This window comes from Dermacentor albipictus, chromosome 1 (assembly GCF_038994185.2).
Source record: "Dermacentor albipictus isolate Rhodes 1998 colony chromosome 1, USDA_Dalb.pri_finalv2, whole genome shotgun sequence".
In the NCBI taxonomy this organism is placed as follows: domain Eukaryota; kingdom Metazoa; phylum Arthropoda; class Arachnida; order Ixodida; family Ixodidae; genus Dermacentor; species Dermacentor albipictus.
The window spans coordinates 426,154,613-426,173,910 of NC_091821.1; the positions used below are offsets into that span (position 1 = coordinate 426,154,613).

Sequence of the window (19,298 nt, forward strand, 5' to 3'; positions counted from 1 at the left end):
TCTTCGGCTTCTTCATAGGGTATCTAAATGATATATTCTCTCGCCTGGAAAGCCACCAACCCTCTATAAGAAAAATCTCATAAGCCTCTTTAATTTACAAAACTACACCCGAAAAGTGTGCTCCTTGTCTCTGGATCTGTTTTCTTTTACACTGGACAACTGGTAGCTATTCGCGTTCTCTGCATAACCCCATGCCGGCAACGACAAGTGGCCAGAGCTAGCGCGGTAGGCGGGCTTACATGTAATGCAGGATGCCCTATTCTTGCAGAGAAGTCAGAAGGGATTGGGACGTGTCGACCTCATCCACTCTTTATACGAGGTCAATTCCAATGTGCCCAGTAAGCAGCTCCCATTGTGGCGTGGTCCTTGCGTTTAGACAGATGGCCCGAGCCTACTACCGACGTGGACCTATAGCTGCGGTAGCGCATCGTGTGCTTCTGGCCACAGTTGACAGCTGCCGGTATATTGGCAGTTACACTCCGGGCCCTCTGTAGCAGGACGTGATCTCGTGGCCAGATGGCGACACCCTCGCTTTCCGGGCTGCTAGAGGAGTTGAGCACTAGGTTTCTTATACAAACAAACTTCGCCGACACATGCCACGTTTCCCCTCTGATGGGGCTCAGGACGTCATCAGCGCAGCCAATGCAACTGTAAACCCGGGTTTCCTCCTGCATGAATAGCAATACTAAATAATTTTCCATGCGTGCATACATGCAAACGCCTATGTCTGATCAGTGCAGCGATGAAGAAGTCTCTATAACGTGCAGCTGCTGAAACTCCCGTATCTTCCCAGTTTCTTTTAAATGTCTGTAGCAACATTTACGGTAATAAATACCCTTTTAACGTGATTGTTGATGTTTTGGATTAAAGCGATGTTGAACTAATAGGCGAAGAAATCGTTCATGAACTTTGGAACCTTTAAGACATCAATAACGTACTTTCTAGTTTTGTGCAGAAATAGTCAAAAAATAAATTATTTAGTTTGATAAAAACACTGACTTCTCGATAAGGCCAGGATCTGTGATGTGCAAGCAATGCGTAGGAAGAGCTCGTCTTTCTAGATGTGAGGAATATGAATAAGAAAATAAAGCGATAGACTACTACCGTAAAAAGCGGGATATATAATATATATATATATATGAAAAAGGTCCACCCCAGTATTATTTACCTTTTACTTTTCACCGGTTCATACCACTTTATTTTTCAGTTTTCACTTCTTTAGGAGATATAGCCCGCCAGGGGGCCGTGGAGCACTGACGTCTCTCACATGGGCTCCCGCTTTTCGTGCTTCTCACCCCGGAACAAGGCCAGTGACGAACCAAAGTTTTGCACCGGTGCGACCGGCAAGACGAAAGAAACCGGCGGACACTAGCCGCTTTCGGGTGAGTGCCCCGTATCACGATATATCAAGCGTTATTCCCAAAGACCGCCCCCACGCCTGGTTAAGCCTAACGCCAGAACCAGCTCCGCGCGTCGCGCGCCGCGTGAGCACGAGCACACGAGCGCTCGCCCACGCCGCGGCGAAGAGCCCCTACGATGAGCCGAGCTGCTGCAAGCAAAATGTCAAACCAGAAAGAAGATGAAGCAAATGCTATGCAAACAGACCGGACGGAAGAAAACACCGGGGAAGGTACCTGGAACTATGACGCAGAAAGCGGCCGAACAATCGAAGCCGAAAGCGCCTGGATCACAAGAAACAAGAAAGCCAAGAAGGACACCTTGAATTCAAAGACGCCGGCAAAAAAACCAACCGATGAGCAAACGCCAAATGCAGCACCTTCACACCAACAACGCAGAACCAGGATGCCGCCCCTGCCGCTTGACGACTTTCAGATCGTCTACCGCCCGCAAGCAGGTCTCGACCTCGCCAAATGGAATACCGTCGCAGTCGTGCACGCCATCGGTAGAGCGAGTGGACTATCACAGCAGGACTTCAATGACAAAGTACGCGTGCAAGTACAGAGAATCGAAAATTTAATCATCGCAAGCATGGCCGACAAGGAAGACGCAAAGCTGCTGGTCAGCATCAACAGAATACAGCTCGGAGGCATTTACCACAACGTCAAAGGCAACATACGAACTCCTGACGACGTCTCCCGAGGCGTCATCAATGGCCTCATACCAGGAACAAGCACCGCAGAACTTATGGCAGGAATCCGAGCTCCGGCGCGTTACACCGTTCTTCATGCCCGAATGATGGGTCAGTCGACCGCGGCAGTCGTATTCTTCGAGGGACCGCACGTTCCCTACTACATCATCTTCCAGAGCGTAGACTTCCACTGCAGACCATATCGCAAGTCAGTGCAGTACTGCCGCACCTGTGGCAACATGGGACACCGCCAAGACGTCTGTCCGAAACCGATCCCAGATTTTTGCTACAGATGCGGCAAGACTGGACTACCAAAAGACCATGACTGCACACCGACCTGCAAGCTCTGCGGAGAAGCGCACGAAACCGCAAGTACAGAGTGCAAGAAGAGACTGAAGCCAAGTCCTCCACCCTACAATATACGCCAACAGCGCCTTAACAGACTACAAGAAAGAGACAACCACTGGAACTCCAGCAGTGAAGAGTTCCCGGAGCTGGGCACCTCGGCCACCAGCTCGAGCAGTGTCAGCGCGAGCAGCTCCCCTAGACGCAGCAGCTCCAAGCCAATACTGTGAAGTGCTTCGCGCTCACATTCCCGCTCTCGCTCCCGCTCAGTCAAGCGCGCGAGCTACGCCGACGCGGTAAGCGGCTCGAGCGACTCGGGTGGTACGAGCAGCTTGGATGCATCGGCCGAAGCCGCAGTCATACGGGTCCTAGAAAACAAAAAGCAGAACCAGCAGAGCAAACTGGAGAATCAGCACAGCCAATTGCAAAGCCAGCAAAACCTCATAGACAAGCTACTCCGCAGTCAACAGAAACAGCAAGAGCTCACCGATAAACTGCTTCAAAAATGCAAAGAGCAACAAGAACTCACAGACAAGCTGCATCAAAAATGCCAGGAGCTCGAAAACATAAACAGAGCGTCGGGAACGACGTTGACTAAGGCCGACGTTGAAGCCATAGTAGATGCAAGGTGCCTGATATTTCAAGAAGCCTTTATGAAGAACATTCACGCCACACTGGAAAAAGTTGTACAATCAGCAGTCGAAAAAACAGCCGCTACCTTCGAAAACAAGATCGCCACGTTAAACGCCAAAATAGATGGGATCGCACCACAGCTCACCAATTTTATCGCGCACGTAAAGAACAACTACATCACCAAGGCACAGCTCGACAATTCGCGCCCCACGAGTCGGAAGAAGGCACGGGCGAACAGCCACAGCGATTCTTGCTCGGTCTCGCCCACTCGCGATCGCCGACGCGAATTCGAATCCATCGACGATGGCGATTCCTAACCACAAGGCAAAGAAACAGCATTCTACTATACGCATATGGCAATGGAACTGTCGATCATACCGCCCTCGACACGCCAATCTACAAGAATTCGTCAAGCTGAATCAACCCGACGTCATAGCACTACAAGAAACGAATACGCAGAATGTCCGACTGCAAGGATACGCCGCATATGCACAAACCCGACGAACTGCCATACTGGTGAAGAAAACTCTGACAGCCCAAAAACATGACATAGAGAACACCCAGATCGAACACACCTTAATCGAGGTTTTACCGGAACGAAAGACGCAGAAAAGCCTATTCGTGGCCAGCGTGTACAGCCCGCCTCGCGACCAGCTACCGGATTTCGATCACTTTGTACGAGAAATCAGGAAATCCACGAATGGACACCAACTCGCCATAGTGGGTGACTTTAACGCCTCGCACACGGCATGGGGCTATCCTACCACCACAAAGAAGGGTGCTAGAGTGCACGATGCCGCACAGCAACACAGACTCACCCTCTGGAATGATCCCTTCCAGACCACGAGAATTGGAAACAGCGTCTCCAGGGACACAAACCCCAATCTTACCTTTACTGCGGACGTCCCCTGGGCAGAGTGGAGTCGACTCCTGGAAACCTTAGGCAGCGATCACCATATCCTCCAATTAGATGTAGCACACACCCGTAAACAGACCAAGACCGGAATTGCACGGCTAACCGATTGGAAATCCTTCAGGGACAAGCTAGATTCCGGAGCAAGCATAAGTGACATTGACGAGTGGCTCAAAAATGTATTAGACGCAGCAGAACGCCACACCAAGATCATACGACTCGATGCCGATACACCCGCGGTCGACGCGCACCTCCTACATCTCTGGGAGGCAAGAAGTGGCCTCCTGAAGAGATGGAAGCTACAAAAGCTTAACAGAAAGCTAAAAACACGCATCGCTCTCCTTACCAAGCAGGCTCAAGACTATGCGGAACACCTCGTCAGGCAGAACTGGCACGCTTTCTGTGACAAGCTACAGGGGACTTTGAGCACTTAGAGGACCTGGCACCTCCTACGCGCACTCCTCGCCACTGAACCCACCAAAACGAAACAGAAGCAACATCTTCACAGTCTTATCCACAACCACGCCGGATCAGAAGAACACCTCCTGCGAGAACTGCAAAAGAAACTATGCGGAGATGCACCCTCTACCGCGTCAACTCGCTGCAAAGAATACTCTGGAAAACCAAACCCAGAACTCGACCGACCCTTCACGGAGGCCGAAATCCACGTAGCCCTATCCAAGCTGACTAGAAATACCAGCCCAGGTAAAGACAGGATCGTTAACACCTATGCAACCTACCGCAGCAGGCCACCGAGGCTCTCCTCTGTTACTACAATGAGTGCTGGGAGAAAGGAGAACTGCCTGCTGTGTGGAAACACTCGGACATCACCATGATCCCCAAGGCCAACAAACCTCTCAGCTTGGAGAACCTACGCCCGATCTCCCTCACCTCGTGCGCGGGAAAGCTTTTCGAACATATGGTGCACGACCGCATTACCCAGTACCTAGAAGACAACGACCACCTACCAGACACCATGTTCGGTTTCAGGCAGCACCTCTCAACGCAGGATGTACTCTTACAACTAAAAGAAGGCCTTCTAGATCACCTAAACAATGGAAGCAAATACTCCATAGTGGCAATAGACGTCAAGGGAGCCTTTGATAACGTTAGCCACGACGCGATCCTCAACAATCTCGAAAGCACCGGCTGCGGCACTAGGACCTACGCATACGTCAGAAACTTTCTGATGGACCGCACGGCAACAGTCGGAATCTGCAACATCCGCAGTGAAAGCTTCCTACTTCCAAACAGAGGCACCCCGCAAGGGTCGGTCATTTCACCGCTACTCTTTAACGTAGCTACTCTTTAACGTAATGGGACGCAAGCAACCCCCACTACTCGAGACCATACCAGATCTGCGTCACGCGATGTATGCTGATGACATCACGCTCTGGACCAGAGCTACGAACGTTGGGAGGCAAGAAAGTAGCTTACAAGAAGCCGTCGACACCATCGAAAGCTATCTCCGAAACTGCGGCCTCCGCTGCGCCCCGGAGAAGTCTGAACACCTCGTCCTGAAAGCAAGAACGAGAGGCCGACCACCCAACTACGAAGAGCCCGACCCCAGCATCACACTCAACGGGACAACAATCCCGAAAGTCGACAGCGTGCGAATACTTGGACTCCACATCCACAAAGACGGATCGGGAGCTGCCAGCCTACCGAGACTAGAACGCACCCTTTCGCAACTAACGCACCTCATCAAACGGATCTCAAGCCAAAGAAGCGGGCTCAAGGAGCAAGACACTCTAAGAATAGTACAAGCGCTCCTCACCAGCCGCATCACATACGGCACGCCGTACCTGGCTTTAAAGAATGCTGAAATAGAAAAACTGAACATCATGATAAGGAAGGCAATCAAAGCCGCCCTGGGACTCCCCGCCATGGCCTCTACATCACGTCTCCTTAAGATGGGCGTCCACAACACGTGGCAAGAGCTCGCCGAAGCGCACAAGAACAGCCAGCTGGAACGACTCAAGCTCACGCCCACAGGGAGATCAGTACTCCGAAACCTAAACTACAGCGAGACGTATGTCGCAGACATGGACAAGAAAGAGCGAATACCACCGGACGTTCGAGAGTGCATTTCCATCGCACGTGTCCCGCGTAACATGCATCCCATATATCACAAGAGTAGAAGACAGGCTAGAGCCAACGCCATCAAAAGAAGTTTCAAGCATGACCCGAATGCCCGCTACACCGATGCGGCCAAGTATCCGCATCGAAACGCGTACGCTCTGAGCGTCGTCGACTCCCAAGGCTCCGAGCTTGCATCGGCAACCATCAAGGCACGCAACCCGGAAACGGCTGAAGAAGCGGCAATCGCTCTCGCCACCACCACATGCACAGACGCAGCAATTATATTCACCGACTCTCAGGCCGCCTGCAGAAACTTCTTGAGGGGCCGCATCTCGGCCGATGCACTCAAGATACTAAAAAGACGAAGCACTCCGCTCCCGTACACCTGCGTAACGTGGGTACCCGGACACGAGGGACTAGAGGGGAACGAAGCGGCCCACGCCGCTGCCCGCGAGCACGTCAGCCGGGCTCCCCACTCCCCACGCGCTCTCGGACCCGTGACAGAAGAGGCGGAGGCCGTACCCACCAACTATTCGGCCATATTGCAGCATTACAGGCTCGAGCGTCGAGTGTACCCTCCACCGCACCCTAAACTCGACAGAGAAGAAAGCCTAATCCTTAGACGCCTGCAAAGTAACACATACACGCACGGAACGATGATGCATCGCCTCTACCCGACACTCCACGGCTACCTCTGCCCACTGTGCAACGTACCCGACACTCTGGCACACTTGCTCCTGGAATGCCCGTGGCAGGAAGGCAGCGAAATGCAACCAGAAACGCAGGCAAACGACCTGTTCGAAACGTGGGAGGCCAAGCTAACCCTCGGGGACCTGGAAGGCCAACGACAACTGGTCGCCAGGGCTAAGAGGGCAGTCGAAGCCAGAGGGTTCCTGGACTAAGGAGCCCTCCCACCTTAGGGTGATACCCGGCCTCGCTCGGGACACTGTTTCGTCTAATAAACGTTTCTCTCTCTCTCACTTCTTTAGGAATAAACTTTGGGGGATCAGCCTACATTCCGGTGTGACCTGCATTACTGCTTTTACGGTATAATAAATAAAAAAAACGCTTCGTTATATTCGCTGAAGCATAACATTGAATTTATTTTAAGGCAATTTGTTGGAATCTCTCTCTGACGCGCCACTTCGCGGCTTGTATGTTTTTGGGTGTTTATGGGAGGAGACCTGCTGTTTTTCCGAGCAGAAAAGGTGGGGCGCTGGTTCCGAGACGCAATAGGCAAGAGAGATATAAACAAACGAAAGACAGACAACTTGCAGACGATCAAGTTACCTAAGATTGGTCTGACCATTGCTCTCGAATCTGATGCCCTCAAAACAGCAGCCGATACTCTGCCCAATAGATCACGGCCTGCCCCCCCTCCCCCCCCTAAAAAAAAGAGAAAGGTTACGTGCGGACATAAACAGATAGGTGGATAAAATACCAAAAAGTGCCCGAATTATTCGAAGAATACTACTCGTATTAATTAACCCCTTGTATAAAAATGTTTGCTAATATGCACCAACTTGCCCAAGAATAAGTTCTTCTATGGTCTGTATTAAGAAGGACTGCTGGTCATAGTCAATGGCGTGAATCCCTTCCAGAGCGAGAATACTGAGTTGAGTTTGCCTGTTCCACTTTTGCATCGCTGCGAAGTTGGAAGTTGGAAGTTTCTCCTGGAGGACTTGGGGAAACTTCCAACAACGATGATAGGATTCCGTCCACACCTCTCAACTCAAGACATCCTACTTCAGCTGAAAGAGGAGGTGATTGTACCAGCGACACGCAACTCCCCCACGGCTATCCTCGCCTTAGATCTTAAAGGGGCGTTCGATAACGTCAAGCACACAGCAATCTTACAGAGGCTAAACGCGCTGGGCTGTGGGGCCAGGACGTACTCCTATATCAGAGATTTCCTCTCAGATAGAAAAGCCATCCTAAAGGTCGGGGACAAAGCCCCAAACCCCTTCCTACTGGGCGGGCGCGGCACACCACAGGGCGCAGTGTTATCCCCTCTCCTTTTCAATATCGCCCTAATAGGCCTACCGCCGCTCATCGATAACATCCCAGGGATCCGGCATGGCCTATATGCTGACGACATTACCATCTGGTCGTCCACAGGGTCCATCGGGGAAATGGAGAACCGCTTGCAGGAAGCTGCAGACGTGGTGAGCGACTATGCTAAGTCATGCGGGCTCAGCTGCGCCCCCCAAAAGTCGGAGCTACTCCTGGTCTCACCGCGAAAGAAGCACAGATGCGACTCGCCCACTATCAACATACAGCTGGAGGGACACACCATCGTTCCGTCTCGGAGCGTAAAGATATTGGGAATGGTTTTCCAGTCGGATCGCACCAATACAATATTAATTCAAAAGCTTAAGACTACAACAGCCCAAGTTACGCACATGATCCGGCGAATAACAACCAAGACAAGAGGCATGGGGGAGGCGGACACGCTTCGGCTTGTCCAAGCCTTCGTCGTGTCTCGAATAACTTACGCTATTCCGTACGCACTACTCAACGAGACGGAACTCAAGAAAATCAACACAATGATCAGAAAGGCATATAAGCAGGCGATGGGTCTGCCAATCAATACGTCCACAGAACGCCTACTACGACTAGGTGTGCACAACACGGCCGAGGAGCTGATCGAGGCACATTTATCCAGTCAGAGAACAAGGCTGGCGATTACGGAAGCAGGGAGGTCCATTCTCTTACGCCTGGGGCTCTCTGCCCCTATGAGCCATCCGACGCCTCAGACTGTGAGCTTACCCCATGCCATCCGGAGAAAAATCACCGTACGTCCTCTGCCTCGCAACATGCACCCAGTGCACCACGCAGAGCGAAGGGAGGCCCGCGCCCTGGCCATACACAAGCGATACGGAACTTTACCCTCTACAGCCTACACTGACGCGGCTTCTTACTCCAGACGCGCAGCCACAACAGCCACCGTAGTCGTCAACACAGAACATCGGAGCAGCATTTCGCTCACACGAAACAATCCCCTCCAAGCCGAGGAAGCGGCCATAGCCCTCGCTCTCTCCCAAACAGAGGTTGAAGTCATAGTGACAGACTCCCAACAGGCGTGCCGCAACTTTGCTAGCGGCAGAATTCATGCCACTACACTCCGGATCATCAATCAAAAGCCGCCAACGAGATCAGTCATGATCATCTGGGCGCCAGCTCATCAAGGCATTCCTGGCAACGAGGTCGCCAACCACGTGGCTCGAGATCTGACCCACCGAGCCGACGCCGAGGAATCTGAACCCGAGCGCATGCACCCTCTAGTCTCTTACCAAGACATCACACAACACTACAAGCTAACCCGCAGAACATGTGCACCCCCACACAAGTCACTACCTAGAGAGCAGGAGCGATTCCTCCGGGCTCTACAGGTCAATACATTCCCCCACCCAACCAGGAATCACCTCATAGACCCTACAAAATTCTCTCCGCAATGACGCTTCTGCGCAGAGCCCGGGTCCCTCAGGCACATAGTAGGAGGTTGCAGAGCGGCACCATTAAATCATCCGAACCCTTACCCCACTAACGAGCTTTGGGAGAGAGCCTTGGCCAGCTCCGACCTCGAGGATCAGCAACGGCTGATTGCGAGGGCCCAGGACGCGGCCCGAGCTCAAGGCATTCTGGACTGAGGACGCCTCTCCCTAGCTGCTTCACCTAATAAAATGTTTATTCTCTCTCTCTCTCGCTGCGATGAAATTCTGAGGATCGCTGAGGATCGCTAGGTAGTTGGGGCACGCGGAAATGGGAAAGACAAAGAAGAAGATGGCCGAGAAGAGTAATGACGTCGCATCACCCGTCAAGTCTCGTAGTGCGTCGTCAGAGGCCAAACAACCATGCACTGTCGGGGCGAAGAACTCCGGGAGGGCTGCTTCAAAGCGCGGGCAACACCACGCCAGTGGTCGTGGTGGAAGCCAAACCACTGGCAAGGATGGCGCAACGCACGCCGCAAAGGTAAGCCTCGCTTCTGCCCAGCCTTCAGCTTGCATCGACGCTACCCGTAGCACTTTCTTAGGAATAACCTTTAGCTCGGAGGCAACCCCTATTTCCAGATTGAATGCACGTGAAGCACAGAAGGTATCTTACTAGACAGTCGGTAAACCAATTCAAATGAATTTATTTATTTATTTTTTTGCATTTGGGCTCCCAAGGTCCACTCACAAATTTTAGTTATGCACTGGTAGCTGTACAGCGCCGTCTAGAGAAGGAGTGTTTCGCCTCAAGCATTTTTCAAGTTGGTTGAATATTAAAGCAGGTAGGATAAATATAAGATCCTATGGCGAGCTTAACGGCCAACTTATTCTCGCTTCTTCTACGCACTTCTTGCGACCATAGAAAGGAGAATTTTCCTTGAGGGCTTCAATTTATGCGTAGTGGTAGCAGGGGATTAGAGATCGTGTTGGGGGGGCTCAGATGCCCTCGGTCCTCGGGAACAGGAAGGTGGCAGACCTCTTACCCAAAACTTCCACTTCCGTTATTTTAAGAAGAAAACATTGATTTTCGTCACGAGTACAAAACTATTTACACGTTGTATTTACTAACCGTATATACGCAGCTTCCGAGAATACCGAGAGGCTCTTGCCACTTCGTCCTCTTTACCGTCGATGACCTAGTCCTCTTTTTCCACCGTAACACGACCCCCGGCAGAAAAACGCACCGTCCCGGTGCTTCAGACGGGGCCGTCAGAACGGGCATAGTGAGGTTTAAGCCGAGAAACGTGTACGACGTCAGGTAATGTGGAAGCGCGTGGCATGTCGGTGGTCACGGGGATTATCTCGTAAGTGAAATTGGTCACTAGAGGTAGAACATGCTAAGGGCCTTTGTAGCATGGAAGAAGTTTCTCGGAGAGCCCCACTCAGCGGCAAGGGCCCAAAGTAGCACGAGAGCGCCTGGTGAAAAATATGTGTCACGATGGCGGCTATTGTAAGCGTGCCGTTGAGATTTCTGCGATGCCAACAGACGAGTATGGGCAAGCTGGCGCGCATGGTCAGTGTGGGCGATGGCGTCACGGGCATATTCGGTACTCGGATCCTCTATCGAGGGGAGTGAAGTGTCCAATGATAAGACAGAGTCATGACCGAAGAGTAAGCAAAAGGGGGAATACCCCGCAGTAGCGCGGCGAGATGATTATAGGTGAACGTGACATAAGGTAGAGCCACATCCCAGTCCTTGTGGTCGGGTGGAATGTATTTCGAGATCATGTCTGTAATATTCCGATTAATTCGCTCAGTAAGGCCGCTGGTCTGGGGATGATAGGAGGTAGCCAGTTTTTGCTTGGTAGAACATTAGATAGTATATCGGCGATGACTTGGGAGAGGAAAGTGCGGCCGCGGTCAATATGGAGCTGCTGTGGGGTGCCATGTACTAAAATGACATCGCGGAGGAGGAAACCTGCGACATCAGTTGCGCAGCTCGTGGGAAATGCTCGAGTGATGGCATAGCGCGTCGGGTAATCAGTAGCGACAGCGATCCACCTGTTGCCAGAGCTGGATTCGGGGAAAGGTCCTAGGAGATCCAAACCTACGCCAAAGAAAGGCTCAGGCGGAATTCCGATCGCCTGTAAGTACCCGGCAGGAAGCGTTACTGGCATTTTGCGATGTTGACAGGGCTTGCAAGCAGATACATAGCGCCGTACGGAGCTAGTGAGGCCGGGCCAGTAGAAGCGGCGGCGCACGCGGTCGTAAGTGCAAGCAACCCCAAGGTGTCCGGCAGTTGGGGCGTCATGAAGCTCCTGAAGCACGGTGGAGCGGAGGTGTTGAGGAGCGACAAGAAGGGGAGGACCATCAGGACGAAAACTGCGTGAGTACAATATCCCGTCGTTGAAGACGAAGCACCGTAATTATGGATCAGTATACGAACACATTCCATTCGCTCAGTGAGGGTCCTGAAAGTAGCGTCATGGCGTTATTCGTTGGCCATGTCCAAAAGCTGGGAAACGGAAAGAACACTTGCGGAAGTGTCCCTGGCGGTGCTGGCGGGCGTGTGTACAGGGTAGCGGGACAAGCAGTCGGCGTCCTTATGTAGGTGACCAGACCTATATACCACCGCAGCCGCAGATGTGCTCTGCGGCGCCGGGATACTCCTGCAGCCGCAGAGCCCATCGTTCAAGCCTCCCTGTGGGATCCTTTAAGGACGAAAGCGAACAGAGGGCGTGGTGGTCCGTTACAATATAAAAAGGGCCTGCCGTATAAATAGGGACGGAATTTCGCCACTGCGCACACAACGCCCAAGCATTCGCGCTCGGTAATAGAGTAGTTCCGCTCCGCAGGTGACAAAAGACGGCTAGCGTACGCGATTACACACTCATGGTCGTGTTTTACTTGTGCCAAGACGGCAATGATTCCGTGGCCACTGGCATCGATACGCACCTCTGTAGGAGCTGAAGTAGCGAAGTGTACTAAAATCGGTGGGGTGGTAGGCACGGTGGTACGGCGAGAACGTTTGAGAGTGATGCTGAAAGTTTGATCACTGCACAAAAGAACGTTGCCTACATAAACCAAGCCCATGAATATGCAGAAGCTCTCTGCGTTGTCTCCCTTCCTATATGCCCAACACGTCTCAGCTGTGAAACGCACGAAACCACTACACGTAACATAGAAGCGGCTTTATTGCTTCCCCGCGTTAAACCGCTGAAACATTGCAAACACACATCTATTCTGTATGTTGAGTTTTCATGTAATCCTCAATATTACGCTCCCAAAAGCACTTGTCTTTTCTTTCTTAATCATTCTTCTCTATCTTTCTTCCAAATTTCACTCAGTAGGAAGATCACGCGTATCTTTCTTCTGCACAAACGCCGTTTTACATTTTTTATATTTTATTTCTTGGCCTTTCCAGGTATAGTGCGCTTGTAATAAATAGTCGATGACAGGCGAACATGAATGCTAAAGGGAAGGCAACCAGAACTCAGGCTACAGCAAGCTCTACCCGCCGCGGAGGCTAAAGTGGATGTGGCGTTGCGCTGTTATAAATACGAGGTCGCGGGATGAAATCCCCGCCGCGGCGGTCGCATTTCGATGGAGGCTGAATGCAAGAACACCCGTGTCCTGCGCATTAGAGCACGTGAAAGATCTCTTCGTGGTCAAAATTAATCCGGAGTCCCCCACTACGGCGTTTTTCATAATCAAATGGTGGATTTGGCACGTAGAACCCCAAAATTCAATTCATTCTTCTTCTAGCTGGGCCGTGCGCCGTGTCTCCCTGGCGTCTCTAGCTGCCTGTCGTGCGGCCTTCAGCCTGTTTTCTTCTTGCATTCCACTCTTTTCATGAGTGCTGCAGGCAGGCACACTATTATGAGCATGCCGTAGCCTTCCTACGAAGCTGTTATGTGTACGCTCTGGTCTGAGCAGTAAACGACAAGCTAATGGATGCTCACTAATATCGACGGTCAACCAATGCTTTCTCGTATGCTTTATCTCGTGCTCCATCGAATTGCGACAACTACAGCGCTCGTCCCGCCATCGTTGTGAGACGCCTGCTAGCTGACAGGGCGTTTTCTTTTTCTCAGCAGCTGTTGCCTTCCTTAATGCATCTGACCAAGGTTTGAAACCGGCTTGTAGTTGGAACGATTGTCTTAGGAGTTCGACGAACACGCTGAACCTTGCTGTCGTTGTCGATGTTCCGGAGCTGCTTATTGCTTTTTACAGAACTTGCCATAAATTGGCGCCTTTAAAAAAGCAAGGCCCAATGTTTATAAAAACATGAATCTGTATCACAAGTAGAAATCAGAGTTCTCTCAACTGAATCTCTTCGAGCATTTTAGGTTGACAAATCCTATATGTTAGCCTACAGCTTACGTGAGATTGTTACAATATTTACGGGGGATTCAGTAATCATACTTAAAGATTAGCAACAGAGATTGTGTATAATGCGTCAATTCCGTTTCTAATAGCGGCAGTTTACAAAATTGTGATATTGGCCCTTTACAGAGTTGTATAGTTGAAATGTGAGTTGCTTTTCTTTATTCGGTAATTTTTAGGGCACTTTCAAAATAGTCAAGACGATTGATCGCCACAAAAATATATGCATTCCACAGCCATATGCATTCCACAGCTTTTCGTCAACTGCGTTGTATTGAATGCCGAGCAATATGATTTCCCATTTTTCATGTCCTTAGACAAGGGCTCCTGAAGTAAAGTTTTCGTTTAACAGGAACATCTCATTGAGTAGTCAAACGGCGCAACGCGATCACCACATAATTTAAATCTACGTAATGTCAGCGAGCGTATTTCAACAAAGACCTAAATAGCACTGCGAATGCAATTGTTATATTTCTATGACCTCAATTGACTCTGTTTTACGTGTAGCCGAACGTGCACGATGAAAAAGACGTGTGTTTCGTTTTTGCGCAATCGCTGTTTGAAAATAAACATTTATGTTCCGGGTGTTCTTACAGAAAAGAGAAACAGGCCTGATCCTGTATTTAGTCCTTCATAGACCCTCTTGCCTAGCGATCAGAAAAAAAATGGAAACATTGTTCCTTACTCTGAGCAGATATCTCTAGTACCCAGGTTTTTATACTTAAAACGTACTGGTGGGCTAGTTGCTTAGTGGTCGTGGAATATGGCAGCGCACTTCGAAACTGCGTCGTAAAACACGCTGAACAAGCAAGAGCGATGTAATGTAACTGTCGGATTATTGCAGTATATCATCATCATCATCATCATCATCATCATCATCAGCCTAGTTACGCCCACTGCAGCGCAAAGGCCTCTCCCATACTTCTCCAACTACCCCGGTCATGTACTAATTGTGGCCATGTTGTCCTTGCAAACGTCTTAATGTCATCCGCCCACCTAACTTTCTGCCGCCCCCTGCTACGCTTCCCTTCCCTTGGAATCCAGTCCGTTATTGCAGTATATATGCATACATAAATACGCGTTCAAACACTTGCTTGGAACACTTAAAAGACGAGAACGACACCATGTTTTACCACCCGTACGACGTAAGAAAGAATATGTTGCACAAGAAAGAATAAAGCAGAAAGACAGGAAAACACACCATGTGACATTGCCGTGTTCAGATATATAAGACATATTTATTTGTCAGATAAGGTAACTGAGGGGAACTGGTGCACTCTTCTGCCCAATTTGAAATCTCAGCAGCTTTATAATTTCACTTGTGAGCTTGTTTCTATCTCTCTACATTCCCTGGTGTTTCTTTTATTGACAACGCGTTCCGAAAGAGGAGCCTGATTTTCAGAATGAAGAAGTATGGCCTCAAAGTTTTCATTTTGCTATTACAGGTATCGGGTTTACTTATATGTACAACAATTAACAAACAAAGAGGAATCTCTGGATTTAGCAACGCATATTTCCACGCCCTAGTGTTCTTAGAGACAATTTCTTGGCGAAACATGTAGAACCCATGTTGAAGAAATATTGAAGCATATTAAACATGTGTGATGAAGACAAAAAAAAATACATGTGTTAAAAGGCATCCCTGAAGGCGCTCACAACTTTCTAACAACGAAAGAAAACCTAAACACTACTTTCGAATTAAGCCAGCAATGCAGCGCGTTCGAGTCTTTGAAGACCCCAACAATCTTACCGAAATTAACGTCACCGCATTTGCAAGTATGGACGCCGCTACCTGCACTGAAATCGTCTAGAACTTCGTCGAGTGGTTCAAGGTGAGCCAGCACGACTTCAGGGAGTAGACGCTAGCTATCAGTGCGTGTTTGGAGACTGTATTTTCGAACCACCACAATCCTGGCCGCGAGAACGTCACATCAAGTGCCGACCGCCATCGGAAGAGCCACACTTGAACAGCCTGGGCTTTCGGTCCCTTCTGAAGAATTTCAGTCGCCGCCAGTGCACACCAGTCAGACGGATGCTGCGGAGTACTACGCAACACCACGATATTTTCCTGCACAATTACATGCCACGTCATGCGTACCTGCTCTACTTAGTTGCAACCTTGACTTACCTGTGGGCTACGCCTGCGGTTCCAGAGGACATAATTCGCGCTATTGTCGCTGCCACCAGCAGCGAGTGCCACGCTTTTTGGTGTACCCAGCTCGTCTACGTGAAGACACGCCCTCTCCATTAGGAGTTCATCCACTGCGGCAACAGTGGCTGTACAGATCGTGCGATGAGTCCCTTGTCACCGAGTGCTTACACCGTCGCCTTTCCCGCCGCAGATGGGAAACTAGCTCGTGCGGCCGATTGAAGCAACGGTCAGATTTTAAGAAACAAGGTGTGCTTGTGTATACACGATGTAAATGTTAGGTAAAATATTACTGCTATTGTCAACGCTGGTGCCGCTATTTCGGTTATGAGCCTTAGATTCAAAGATCGCTTAGTACACAAATTTATATTTGCGTGGGATCGCAAAGAAACCTCTCATGGAGTTGGAGGCAAAATGTCGCGCCCTGTTGGCGTTTGTGCGGTTTTTGTTGTAATTAGAGGGCAGTTTTATAGCCGAGTTCACTACATTGGTCCACGCAACTCACAAAGTTATTGTAGTCATAAATTTCCCACGTGAATACACACTTGAGGAGTCAAGTCTCCAGTCCGATTGCCAGTTCCCAGTCCAACTTGACTGTGGGACTGGAAAGATTCTACTAAGGAGCACGTTGCCAATCGCCATACTTCATGATTTTAGGAGTGATCAAGCCACTGGCGTAGCCAGGTCGTCTGGCACCCGGGGCCCTTAGCTTTTCTCATACTTAGCCATGACAGAAATATTTCAGTGCCGCGAACCCATGATTTCGGGAGGTGAGCTTCGCCGCAAACATGGACGCTCTCTCCACTTGCACCTTCTAGCCTTCGCAAGCGAAATTCTTTCCCTGCGTTCTCCCATACCTGAGCTCGAGGATCACGTGACGCATACGTCAAGGGCCCCGCCTTAATGTTCTTTTTCTCCTCGCATTTTTGCGATGCGGCGCACTTCTATGCTCTGCGCTCCGCTGGGCGTTTCGCTCATGCTTCGCTGAGCGCCCACCAGAACTCGCTCGCGCGAGCATGCACGTGACGGTCCTCGCGACGGATTTCAAATTAAAAAAAAAGCCGGAAATAGCAAGAAAAATAGAAATGATCTAAACCAATGCATTAGCAGCCGTATAATACAGTGTCTCTTTGTTTTTAAGGATTAAAACTTGCTTCATTCGATTACAGAGCTTATATAAAACACAGTTGCGCACAACTTTAGTCGAAAAACATCGAACCCTGGCCCAGTGCTAACGAAAACACTGCAAAAAATCTCTCTATTTTCCAAAGCGTTGACTGGTATGCGTGGAACGGAGTATAGATGCGGCGAGAACATCTGACCATCGCCTTCTAAAGCTTAAGTATTCTTTTCCATCGGAAAGGCCATGACTAGCAGCGTATAAGCTAAGAAACGCGAGTAAGCAAATGTAAGCAAAAGCGAAGTCACAGGCTAGCCAAAGAATGCTTATGGATTGTTAAACAATTCTCGCAATTTCTTTAGCTGTTTTTATTATTATTTTGTTTCTATTTATTTTCTATAAAGGGAATACAGCGTTGATCACCCACTTGTTTCAACATTCCGGAACCCATTGTTCACCGTTAGCTCTGACACAGTGTGCTTTATTATGAAATCCGTGTAGGATGATATAGACGGTTTACATTGATAGCCATACAAGATCGGTGGTGTCTCAAGAATCTTACAAAAGTCACTTGTTCAACGAACCACCGCTTTTTTTTTCTTTCAAAGGAACTATCTTGAAATATGAATGTTTGACTCGGATAACAACCGTAATATTTGCTGGCTTTTGTCTATCCACATCTTGCAGATACCTACACGGTTATGCGGGCACGAGTTATAATGTACATTACCTCGCAAGATCGACCACCCCAAATAGAACTTCTATGAGTAAATACATTGCAAAGACAGAAATAATTATTTGCTAAAATAGACCGTATTTGCGAAGTTAACGTTTTTATATATTCGCCATGGTTTACTGTGGTCCGTAAATTGCTGTTAAAAGCTCACAGCCTCGTGTATGTGTTGTGTAAGCATGAAGCAAAATCAAACCGCTAAGCTTCATAGTCAAAACAGTTCATAATGTTAGCACTTAGCTGATGCTCGGCTAAGACTGGAGTGACACCACTTTCCTAAGTACGTAGTTGCATATACTCAATGTACATAATTATCGGTCATCCCTGACAGCCGATAGTCTAGTTGACATCGGGAGAAAAAAATAGAGCTAGGTGGACCATGTATTGATGTATTGCATAGGGGCAATATTCGTTGGACAACGAGTGTTTCAGAAGGGGTGACAATGGAACGGAAGCACTATCGAGAACGGCGGAAATTAGGTGTCAAGATGAAATTTGCAAATTTGCAAGGCGCAAGTTGCAATCAGCTAGCTCCAAATGGTGGGGGTATTCGAGATCACTGGGCGAGGCCTTCTTTCTGCAGTGGACATAACAATGGAAAAAATGACGACGATGATAAAGTTATTACGGCCTTCTCTCGAATTGTCAGTCTGCATTTAGAATGACAACATAGGTAATTTTCTAAACAGCCATTATCACACCGGTTGGAATTTCGCAATGCGTTATGCATTGCAAGAATTAAGCAGGACGAAATAAAGCCACCGAACAAGACAATAACCACAGAGATGAAATTTTCGCTAAATAATGCTGTTAATACACGAATACCATCTATTGAACTCAAAATTTTCCCCTTCGGACGAAATAATGTATAGAAGGCTTGTAAAAAGCCAGTCCGAGCTATAAACTGCCCAATGCACACATTTATTGGCAGAAGTCATAGGACCAATTAAAATGCACACAATAAGCAATTAATAAATACAACATTGCTTTTTTACCCTGAAGCTTCACTTTAATCACGCAAAGCAAGCTTAAGACAATAATCAGCCCTGTTCTCCTTGCTGTGCAATTGCGAAGGTTGTAGAATCGCCAGACTCCGGTAGGCAGCGCCCGAATACAAGACAGCGTATATAGAAGCAAAGCAAGAAAATGGGCGCCTGGGTTAGGGCGCCAGAAGTAAAAATATAAGTGCAGATAAATGAATAAAAAATGCCAGCACCTGAAAGTAAGAATTCGTTGATGTCCTTGACATATAATTGATAAGTAGTAGTTTCCTCATATTTCTGATACTGATGAATTTCATCGAATACGCATAGCTGGATTGCTGTGCCGTTAATCCTTGTTCACTTCCGTCAGCAAAAAATAAAAATAACACAGACAGACAGACAGACAGACAGACAGACAGACAGACAGACAGACA

The 19,298-nt window shown here is 49.1% G+C and overlaps 1 protein-coding gene across 1 annotated transcript in view; it reads left to right on the plus strand.

Annotated features, from left to right (window-relative positions):
* Positions 1 to 9,850: 9,850 nt before the first annotated feature.
* LOC135897304 (uncharacterized) overlaps positions 9,851 to 19,298 on the plus strand; it is a 50,067-nt gene continuing 40,619 nt past the window's right edge. Inside the window, exon 1 of the mRNA XM_065425913.1 lies at positions 9,851 to 10,034. The gene's annotated coding sequence lies outside the window, so the exon portion shown is untranslated. The remainder of the gene's footprint in view (positions 10,035 to 19,298) is intronic.